Source organism: Rattus rattus, chromosome 11 (genome assembly GCF_011064425.1).
Source record: "Rattus rattus isolate New Zealand chromosome 11, Rrattus_CSIRO_v1, whole genome shotgun sequence".
Taxonomy (NCBI): Eukaryota; Metazoa; Chordata; class Mammalia; order Rodentia; family Muridae; genus Rattus; species Rattus rattus.
The window spans coordinates 70,480,929-70,490,214 of record NC_046164.1 but is presented as its reverse complement, the minus strand read 5'-3'; the positions used below and the strand labels follow the sequence as shown (position 1 = coordinate 70,490,214).

At 48.0% G+C, this 9,286-nt stretch overlaps 1 protein-coding gene across 15 annotated transcripts in view; it reads left to right on the top strand.

The window, feature by feature from the left end:
• The first annotated feature begins 7,760 nt into the window (after window positions 1-7,760).
• Add1 (adducin 1) overlaps window positions 7,761-9,286 on the top strand; it is a 57,830-nt gene continuing 56,304 nt past the window's right edge. For 4 of the 15 annotated variants that reach the window (XM_032916986.1, XM_032916992.1, XM_032916993.1 and 1 more), the window contains exon 1: window positions 7,761-7,929. The gene's annotated coding sequence lies outside the window, so the exon portion shown is untranslated. The remainder of the gene's footprint in view (window positions 7,930-9,286) is intronic. The other 11 variants (XM_032916987.1, XM_032916999.1, XM_032916996.1 and 8 more) reach the window with 4 other exon arrangements.

The window sequence follows — 9,286 nt, the reverse complement described above, 5'->3', positions numbered from 1 at the left end:
CTCCTAGTGTGGTGGTTACTGTGTAGTGAACACTTCAGGCATTTATGTTACTGAGCTGGAGAAATAGACCCATTTTTTTTAATTTATTTATTCATTATGTATAAGTACGCTGTACTGTCTTCTGACACACCAGAAGAGGGCATCAGATCCCATTACAGATGGTTGTGAGCCACCATGTGGTTGCTGGGAATTGAACTCAGGACCTCTAGAAGAGCAGTCAGTCTCTTAACCACTGAGCCACCTCTCCAGCCCCCAAGTAGACCCATTTTTAAGTGAGAGAGCGGAGAAGCCTGAGTTTGAGTCTCAGCTTTGCTACTTACGGTCACGTGAATCCATCACTGCTTCGCTGCTCCGAGTCGAACCTATGGCTCCAGTCTGACTCCCTGACACTCCACTAATCATTGGGGGTATCTGGTCAGCTCTGCTAACCTCCCATAGCTCTCAGGTGCCCTCAAGCCACCCCAAGAGCCATAGCTGTGGGGGAGCAAATTTGCCTTCTGGATCCCAGTGTGTGAGGCAGGGTTTGGGGTGGGCAACAGGAGCTCGAGGTCCTGCCCTACTTCTGAGGGACTGAGAGAGAAATTGAAGCCCCGAGAGGGTTCCCTGACTTTTCTGCCTTTATGATATGTTCATAGATGGCTTCTGTTTGGAGTCTGAGGAAAGAGAAGCATCCTGGAGTCAAGGCCCAGGGAGGAACACAGTTCTGTGTTTCCTGGTCTGGAAGTGTGGAGAACCTTTTTGCTCTTTGAGATTGTTTCCCTCTTTTTAGATTTTTTTATTGGTAAAAGGATTTTCATATATTGTTTACACAGCTAGAGATGGAACTCCAGCGTCTTGCTAATGTTAGAGGCAAGTGCTCTACCACTGAGCTACAAGCCAGGGCCAGTTGCTCCCACTCTGGGTCGTGTTTCTGTGTGTGCCCCTTATCAACCGGACCCCCCTCCCCCCAGACACAGCTTCATTCCCAATACAGGTCAACCTAATAGAGAAGAGGCTTTGATACAAGCCCTGGGGGGATGACTAGACAATGCAAGGGCCCACAGAGTAGATCTAGGACCTGAACCAACACAGATATGAACCTCACTGAACCCCTTGAACCATCCTGCAAGCATCCACCTGCACCTTCTGTTCCCTCCGCCTGGTTAAGACCGGCTATGGAGTCCTTAAGGAAACCTCCTTTTCTTGGAGAAGGGGCAGTGGCCTTTGCCAGCGCCACAACACTGAACCACAAAAGTATGTGCAGGTGGTGATCCCCTTCAAACCACTTTCCTGTCTCTCCCTGGAGGGAGACTGGAGAGGCAGGGCAGACCTCTGACTCATCTGCACAGAGGCATTCGGCTTCCTGGCAGCTGTCCTTGCACTGCCTGAGAGCTGCCTCCCTCATGTGTCCTGAGCTGCTCTAAACTCAGGCAACTCCTTTCCTTCTCCATTTCCTGTGAAATAAAACGCAGAGAAATGTGAATATAAATGTGCAGGGGGCCGAATTGCAAAGGGTGTCTACGGTTGCCGAGGAGCCATATCGAACCCACAGACTTTCTCTGTCACAGTCCTCCCCTCCGCAGCCCTTCCCTCCTCAGCCCTGGCTTTGGTGAATCTCGTGTTCTTGTAATCTTCACCACCCAGTTCTTCACCCATTCCAGCATTTTCCTGTTTTCGTGTTTTGTAGCAACAGAATCATACAGATGCAATCTCTGGCATCTCACCCCTTTGGCTCATTATCAGATTTTTTCATATTGCCACACATAGCTAACTTTGTTCAAGCTCATTGTTGAAACAGTTCCACTGTATGACTGTATCACTGCTCACAGAGCCAGTTCTGTAGAGGGATGCCTGAGAGTTTCCATGTGGGGACAGTTACAGATAGTGCTGTTAGCAGCCATCTTACCCACGATGCATCGTTTCTCTAGGGTCTTTTGCTGCTTTCCAAGAATGCTGCTTAAGAATGCAGTTGAGAGAAGCCCTTGGGTCTGTTCCCTTCCTTGCCAGAGATTTTATTTTTGCCAGTCTGGGGGCTTCTTTTACTTTATGCTGTAGGAATGTTTTGCCTGTATGTCTATGCACTGTATATGTGCTTGGTGCTCACAGAGCTAAAACTGTACTGGATCCACTGGAACTAGATTTTAAATGGTTGTGAGCCACCATGTAGTGCTGAAAATCAAAACGGGAAGAACAGTCATACTCTTACCGTTGAGATATCTCTCTAGCCATTGTTTTTGGTTTTAGAGACAGGGTATTGCTGTATAACTCAGGCTGGCCTCTGACTTAGCGTACAAAGCTGGCCTTGAACTTGTTGGTGTTTCTCTTCCTTGTGCCTCACAGGTACTGGGATTACAGCAGTACAACACCAAAGCTGGCTGCTCTTTTTCTGTTCTTTAAGACTGAGCAATTTTTAAAAAGTCATTCTATTTCCCCCTTTTCCTAGTTAGAATGTCTCTTATCAAATTCTTCTTCCTAGAGATCACAAAGTCCTCACTGGACCTTAATTCATATCCTTTATGATATATTATTCCGTGTGTGTGTGTGTGTGTGTGTGTGTGTGTGTGTGTGTGTGTGTGTGTGCGCGCGCGCACGTGCATGAGTGACGTGAATGAGTGTATGTGTGAAATGTGTGGTCAGTCTTGGGTGTTGGTCCTTGCCGCCTTTCACCTTGTTTGAGGCAAGGTCTTGGTCTCTGTCTCTGATTCTGACTCTGTCTCTGTCTCGGTCTTCCTTGATTTGTTGTATGTGTATAGCTTTTTTGTCTGCCAAAAGAGGTTGTGAGATACTCTGGGATCTGTATGCTTTGGAATTGACCCAGGCTCTCCTGACAAATGCTCTTAATTGCTAAGCCATCTCTCTAGCCTGAGGCAAGGTCCTCTTGTTTGCTGCTGCCTGTACTGGACTATGAACTTCTGAAGAGCTTCCTCTGTTTGCTTCCTGTGTTGCTGCAGGAACACTCAGATTACAGTTACATGCTGATGATATGGCTTCCTTTCCATGGGTTCTGGAGATTTGAACTCAAGTCCTCACGTAGCCATAAGCAATATCCAATATCTCTTTCTTCTCTACTCCTTCCATATTCCTTTCTTTGAAGTGGCTCTTTGTTTCCTCTTCTTTTCTAACTCTTTTTTTAAAAAAAGATTTATTTAGTTATTCGATATATGAGAGTACACTGTCACTCTCTTCAGACACACCAGAAGAGCCACCATGTGGTTGCTGGGAATTGAACTCAGGACCTCTGTTAGAGCAGCCAGTGCCCTTAACCACTGAGCCATCTCTCCAGTTCCCACTTTTCTTCTAACTAGCTCATCCCTCTGCCCTTCTTGAGTATTTTGCTCAACTTGCCTGTTTATAGTTAATTCCCATGGGAGTAGAACAGAGCTGCCTGCCTTCCCCCCAGTTGCCTCTAGGCTGTGAATGTGGCATAGTAGTGGAGGAGCACTTGCTTAGCATGGGTGAAGCCTGCATTTAATACTTAGTGCTGTGGGGTGGGGAATGACCTGTGGCAGGCATTCCTGCTAGTATACATTGTATATATTACGTAGTCATTAGCCGTATTTACAAGGACAAGGGGCTGGTGAGATGTCTCACTTGCTGCCAAGCCTGATGAACAGAATTTGATCCCTGGAACCCACCTGGTGGAAGTAGAGAACTGACTTTTGCAAGATGTCCTATGACCTCCACACACATGCCACGCCATGTATGTGTATGTATATACAATAATTAAATGTACGTTAGAAAAACAAAAAAACCACCAGCCAGGTGTATGGCGCAGCCCTTTAATCCCAACACTCAGGAGGTAGAGGGTGGATCTCTGAGTTCGAGGGCAGCCTGGTCTATAGAGAGAGTTCTAGACTTGCTACACAGTAATTCCAGCCAATTTGGTTACTGTTTTCAGTGATTACTAATTACTTACATGAGTTCCACATGAATAGGTGGCAGTCAGCTTCAATTTTACCGTGTCCCCTGGTAGACATGACCTCTTTGGTAATCAGGACTTCTAGACCTAAGAAAACTTAATGGAGTAGAATTTCCCAAGTGGTTCCCTGGGAATTACAATTACCAGGAGAGAACTCATGAAACAGTTTTTGGTTCAGAGCGCACAACTTACTGGGAAAAAGGCACTTTGTCTCCAGGTCTGTGCTGCATCTGAGTCCTGATGCAGTTATTCTAGTACATCAGTGCAATGACTTCTGGATGGTGCAGTATGTGGCAGGAACAGTGAGTGTCATGTGCCTATTGCCACAATACCTTTGCATAAAAAAACTTTGATACCAGGCAGGTATGTCATGGTTCCATTTCAGCAAATCAGACGCTTTGCAAATTATTTCAAAGATTTTCATTTTTAAGGTTTTTTTTGTTTTTGTTTTTGTTTTTTGAGACAGGTAGCTTTAGCTAGCCTTGAACTCTCCATGTAGACAAGGCCAGATCCAAACTTAGAGAGATCTTGCCTACCTCTGCCTCCAGAGTGCTGGGAGTGCCACTACACCCAGCAAGAATTATTTTATTTATTTATTGTTTTCTTTCTTTTCTTTTTTTCGGAGCTGGGGACCGAACCCAGCGCCTTGCGCTTGCTAGGCAAGCGCCCTACCACTGAGCTAAATCCCCAACCCCTAACTATTTTATTTTTAAAGTATGTGCATACACTTGGAGGGCTGGAGAGATGGCTCAGCAGTTAAGAACTCTTGCTGTGCTTCCATATGACCTAAGTTCTTTTTCCAGCACCCACGTTGGTTGGCTCCTAACTACCTTATCTCCAGCTCTAGATGATCTGACAGTCTCGTCTGGCTTCCACTGGCACCAGTATGTACATGGTACACAAATGGGTACAAACACATGCACATAAGTAAAAATAATAAAAAGTAAATCTTTGGGGCTGGAGAGATGGCTCAGAGGTTTTAAGTACTGGTTGCACTTGCAGAGGATCCAGGTCTAGTTCCCCAAACCCACATGGTGATTCATCCCCATGAATTCCAATTCTAGGGGATCCGGTGTCACCTTCTGACCGCCAAGGGCTCCAGCCATATACATGGCGGTCAATGTATAATGCACAGATCTTCATCTGGTCTGGTTGGGTATGGTGGCACATGCCTTTAATCCCAGGATTTGAGAGGCAAAGGTAGGCAGATCTCTGTGAGTTCAAAGGCCAGTGTGGTGTGCATATGAGTTCCAGGGCAGCAGAAGCTACATAGTGAAACCCTGTCTACGAACAAAGAAACCAACCAAAGATCTTCATCCTTTTTGTCAACTCCCATAAGCCCATCCCTGTGCTTCTTCCTCAGACCAGTCCATCCTCTAACTTCTAGACAGCCATTTCAGGTTCCCGACTAATTAGCTGAGCCATCTACTACCCCTGAATCTAACCCACATTCCTTTCCACACAGTGGGAGTGGCCGCGTTCATGGCTTGAAACTCTGCCTCTGGGATGATATCTCCCCATTCTGTTCACTGGAACTACTGAGTGGGCACACAGCAGTGCTAGACTCCTTTTAGCCCACACCAACAAGCCAAGACAAAGGTCTCTTTCCTCAGCTGCCATTGTTGTAACAGGGTTCCAGACCTTAGTAGGCCCTGGGATCTTAGCACAACTGGCACCTGTGCCAAAAAGGAAAACAAGGACCCAATCCATCAAAGTCTGTAGGTCCGGGGAGGTATCTAATGTGCTAACTAACCTTGCTTTTTGGCTTCTGAAGTTCTGCTTCTGGCTAACTGTTCTTGTTAACTGAAGTATGTCAACCCAGAACATTCTTTTTCTTAAAAGCGCCCTAAAAACGGCCAGCCATTAAGACTTTGTATTGGCTTAAACCCATGTCCAAGCAGTCTTCTCTGGTGAATACCCACAAGATTGTGACATGCAGACTTACACATACATATGGACCAGGAGACATTGGATTATAGTTGAACCCACTTCAGGACTCAGTAGCATTTACAAGTGACTTAACCGTTTCCTTTTTCCTTTTTGTGTATTCATACAGAATGTGATATATGTATGTGGCATATGTGCATGTATGGGTGCAAATGTGAAGAGGCCAGCCCAGGGCGTCAGGTGGTTTTCTTTTTCTTTCTTTCTTTTTTTTTTTTTTTAAAGATTTATTTATTATATACGAGTACACTGTAGCTGCCTTCAGGCACACCAGAAGAGGGCATCAGATCTCATTACAGATGGTTGTGAGCCACCATGTGGTTGCTGGGATTTGAACTCAGGACCTCTGGAAGAACAGTCAGTGCTCTTAACCACTGAGCCATCATCTCTCCAGCCCATTGGGTGGTTTTCAATCTCTGTCTTTATTCCCTTGAGACAGGGTCTCCCACTGAACCTGAGCTGGTGTGGCAGCCAGCAGCCAGCAGCCAGCAGGCCCCAGTAATCCCTGTCTCCACCCTCAATAGCGGGGGTGGGGTGGGGTGGGGGGGTGAGGGTGGAGGTGCAGGGGAGGGGTGTTACAGGGATGCACTCTCATGCCCCGCTGGGGATTGAAACTCAGTCCTCATGTTTGAGCAACAAGCTCCCACACCTACTGAGCCTGCTTGAGCTCCTTGAATTTCTGACTTTGAATCTTCAAATATTTCTGCCCTTGCACCCCCATCTCCATTTTCTGGGACTCCAATGGCACATACATTAGGCCTATGAAGTCCTACAGCTCCCTGATATGCTGTTCAATCTTTCCCAGTTTCTTCGCCCTGTGCATTTGCCCCAATGGCTTCGAGTTAAGAAATCACTTCTTTTGCTAGTTGTCTCCTAATCCCATTCAGTGTTTTGTCATCTCAGACATCATGAATTTTTATCTATTCATGTCTGATTTATGTTTCGTTTTTCTATCTGCATGTACGGGTACCTTTCAATCAGCCACCTCTCCTTCCCTCATTCCTTTCAACAAGCCTTCACTGGCATCTCTTATGGGTCAGACTTGTTGCTGGGTGCTGAGGAAACTGAAGTGATGGTAGAGACTTGAGAGGCTTTGTCAGAAAAGTCATCTGAGAACAGTCAACGTGTAGGGCGAATGTTCCTAAGACAAAGGGTACTGACTGGAATCCACAACCTCGCTGACCCTATGGCGTCAAAGTCAGGGCTCCTGCCGTGAGGAGAGGCTTGGTTACCACACTTCTGTCACTTGCCAGGCTCGAGGCTGCAACCTTTAATGGTTTGAAGGAAACAAGGAGCTGGATCCCTTTGTTTCCTTTGGATCTTTTAGGATTCAGATGACGGGGGAGACAGTACTGATTTGGCTCCTTACGTTAGTTTACCAAGCCGCTGCCAGGTGGACTGGTTCTGCCAAGGCCTCACCTAGCCTCATTCCCTGACTGTGAAGAGACCTCGGTGTTTGTTAATCCACTCTCATCCGGCGGGCCATTCCTGTCTGTGGAGCTTTATCAGAGCCACACAGACGTCGCAGTCCCGACTCCACCCTGATTGACAGCTCAGTCTCCAAACTGTCTAAGGATATTCTCGCCAGCAGCGCACCTAGACCAGGTCCGTTTGCAGTCAGTTTGAGGGGTTGACAGTCTCGGTGGGAGAACCAGCGTTCCTGTGAGAAGGTGCACCAGCCCTGGGTCCTGTACCTTGCAGCGGTCAAAGCAACCGCTAATCTCACAGTGACGCGGCCTTCAGCCTGAGGCCAGAGTCTACCCTTCTCTCCACCTCCGAGGACCCGCCCTTCTCCGGGCCTGCCCCTTGCTGGAGATTGACCAATAATAGGGAGTAATGCTGGACGGCAGTAGGGCGTTCAGACCAATGGGGCTGCGCATTGTTGGGCCGCAGCGCTGCAGGCCGCACCCAGCTTGGCGGCGGGGGCGAGTAGAGGGGTGAGGGTTGAGGGCGGGAGAGGACGAGGGCTGCTGCAGGCGGCGGGGGTGCGCGGCAGCCAGGGGGCGGAGCCCAGCGCGAGCCGCAGGCGAGGCGGCGGCCGCACTCGGACCCGGGAAGCTGTGCGCTTTTCCCGATTCTCCGCGGAGGTGAGGCCCGGGAGTGCGGCGAGGTCTCCGGGCCCGCAGCGGGCGTAGGACCGGGGCGGCGGTGCTGGGCGGGCAGGGCAGGGCTGGGCAGGGCGCGGGGCCCCTGGGGCGCTTCCACTGCACTGAGGAGGGCGCGGCGAGGTCGCTGCGGCACCGGGTGCCCGGGGTCTAGGTGCTTGCCTCCGAGTGCGGGGGCGAGGACACTGCATCGTCGCTTCCCAGGATGGCCCGGACGGACGCCGGGTTCTCTGTGGAAGTGGCCGCTCGGTTCTGAGCTGGCCGGTGGGCCTCGGGGTTCTCCCGGGTCAGCATTGTGCTAGTGCTGGCCCCATGCGCTGGTCACTGCAGAGATTGTGGAAAGGTGCATCTGGGTTCCGTTTGTCGGCTCATTTAAACACTGACAACGTTTTCCCCAAGAGAAAAAGCCAGTTCTGTTCACGGATGGTAGTAATGAGGTGGTCGTGGAACTTCCTGGAGATGGGGTTTGCCTTTCCTCTCTTGTTTTTTTCGTTCAGACCTCTCCCTAAAACACTTCGTTTTTGTAATTCAGTTCCTGGTTCAAGGTATTTGGTAGATGAGTCGCGTTTGTTTTATGAACACCCATCTTGAAATAAATATTTTGGCTCACCTGAAACTACTGTTGTTTTGACCATGATTTTAGGCCTAACATTGTTAAACTCCAAAGACCAAGAGCAGAGCTAAAAGCCGTATGCTGTATGCATTACGGCTCAGTAATTTCAGAGAGATTTTGTGTTTGTCACAAATGGGTTGAAATCTTAATCGAGATAGGTACTAGATGGCTAACGGAACCGGTGTGTCTCCTTTGCAAAACGCAAGCAAACAAGCTGGGAGTCATGAGTAGATTCAACAGGCTCCAGAGAGGAAAGGATATTTCAGGTCGGGAGTGAGATTTATGAGGGTGTTTATGATTCTAAACATTGCAGTCTTTAATTAAAGCCAGTGATGTAGAAATCACATTTTAATTCTAAAAATTTGATGTACTTCTTTAATTCTGAGGATGGGTAAAGTTATGTATATGTTGTGTGTGGTCTCCCCTGCAAGACAATATCTTACTCTGTAGCCCAGAATGGTCTGGAACTGAAATTTTTTGGCCTCTGCCCCCTTAGGATTACCTTGAGTATTGACACCACACCCTGATAGTAAGGTTGTTTTTTGAGGAAGTATGAATGGTGTTGACATTCGAAACAGCTTTTCAGGGTTTAGATGTGGTTTGCAGAGGTGCAGGTGGTGTGGTTAGTTTACTAATGTGTGTAGGTTAGTGAGAGTCAGCAAACGAAGTGATTCTAATCATTCAGCCGACGGGCATAGCTTCCTTTCTAAGATCTGTTTTATACAA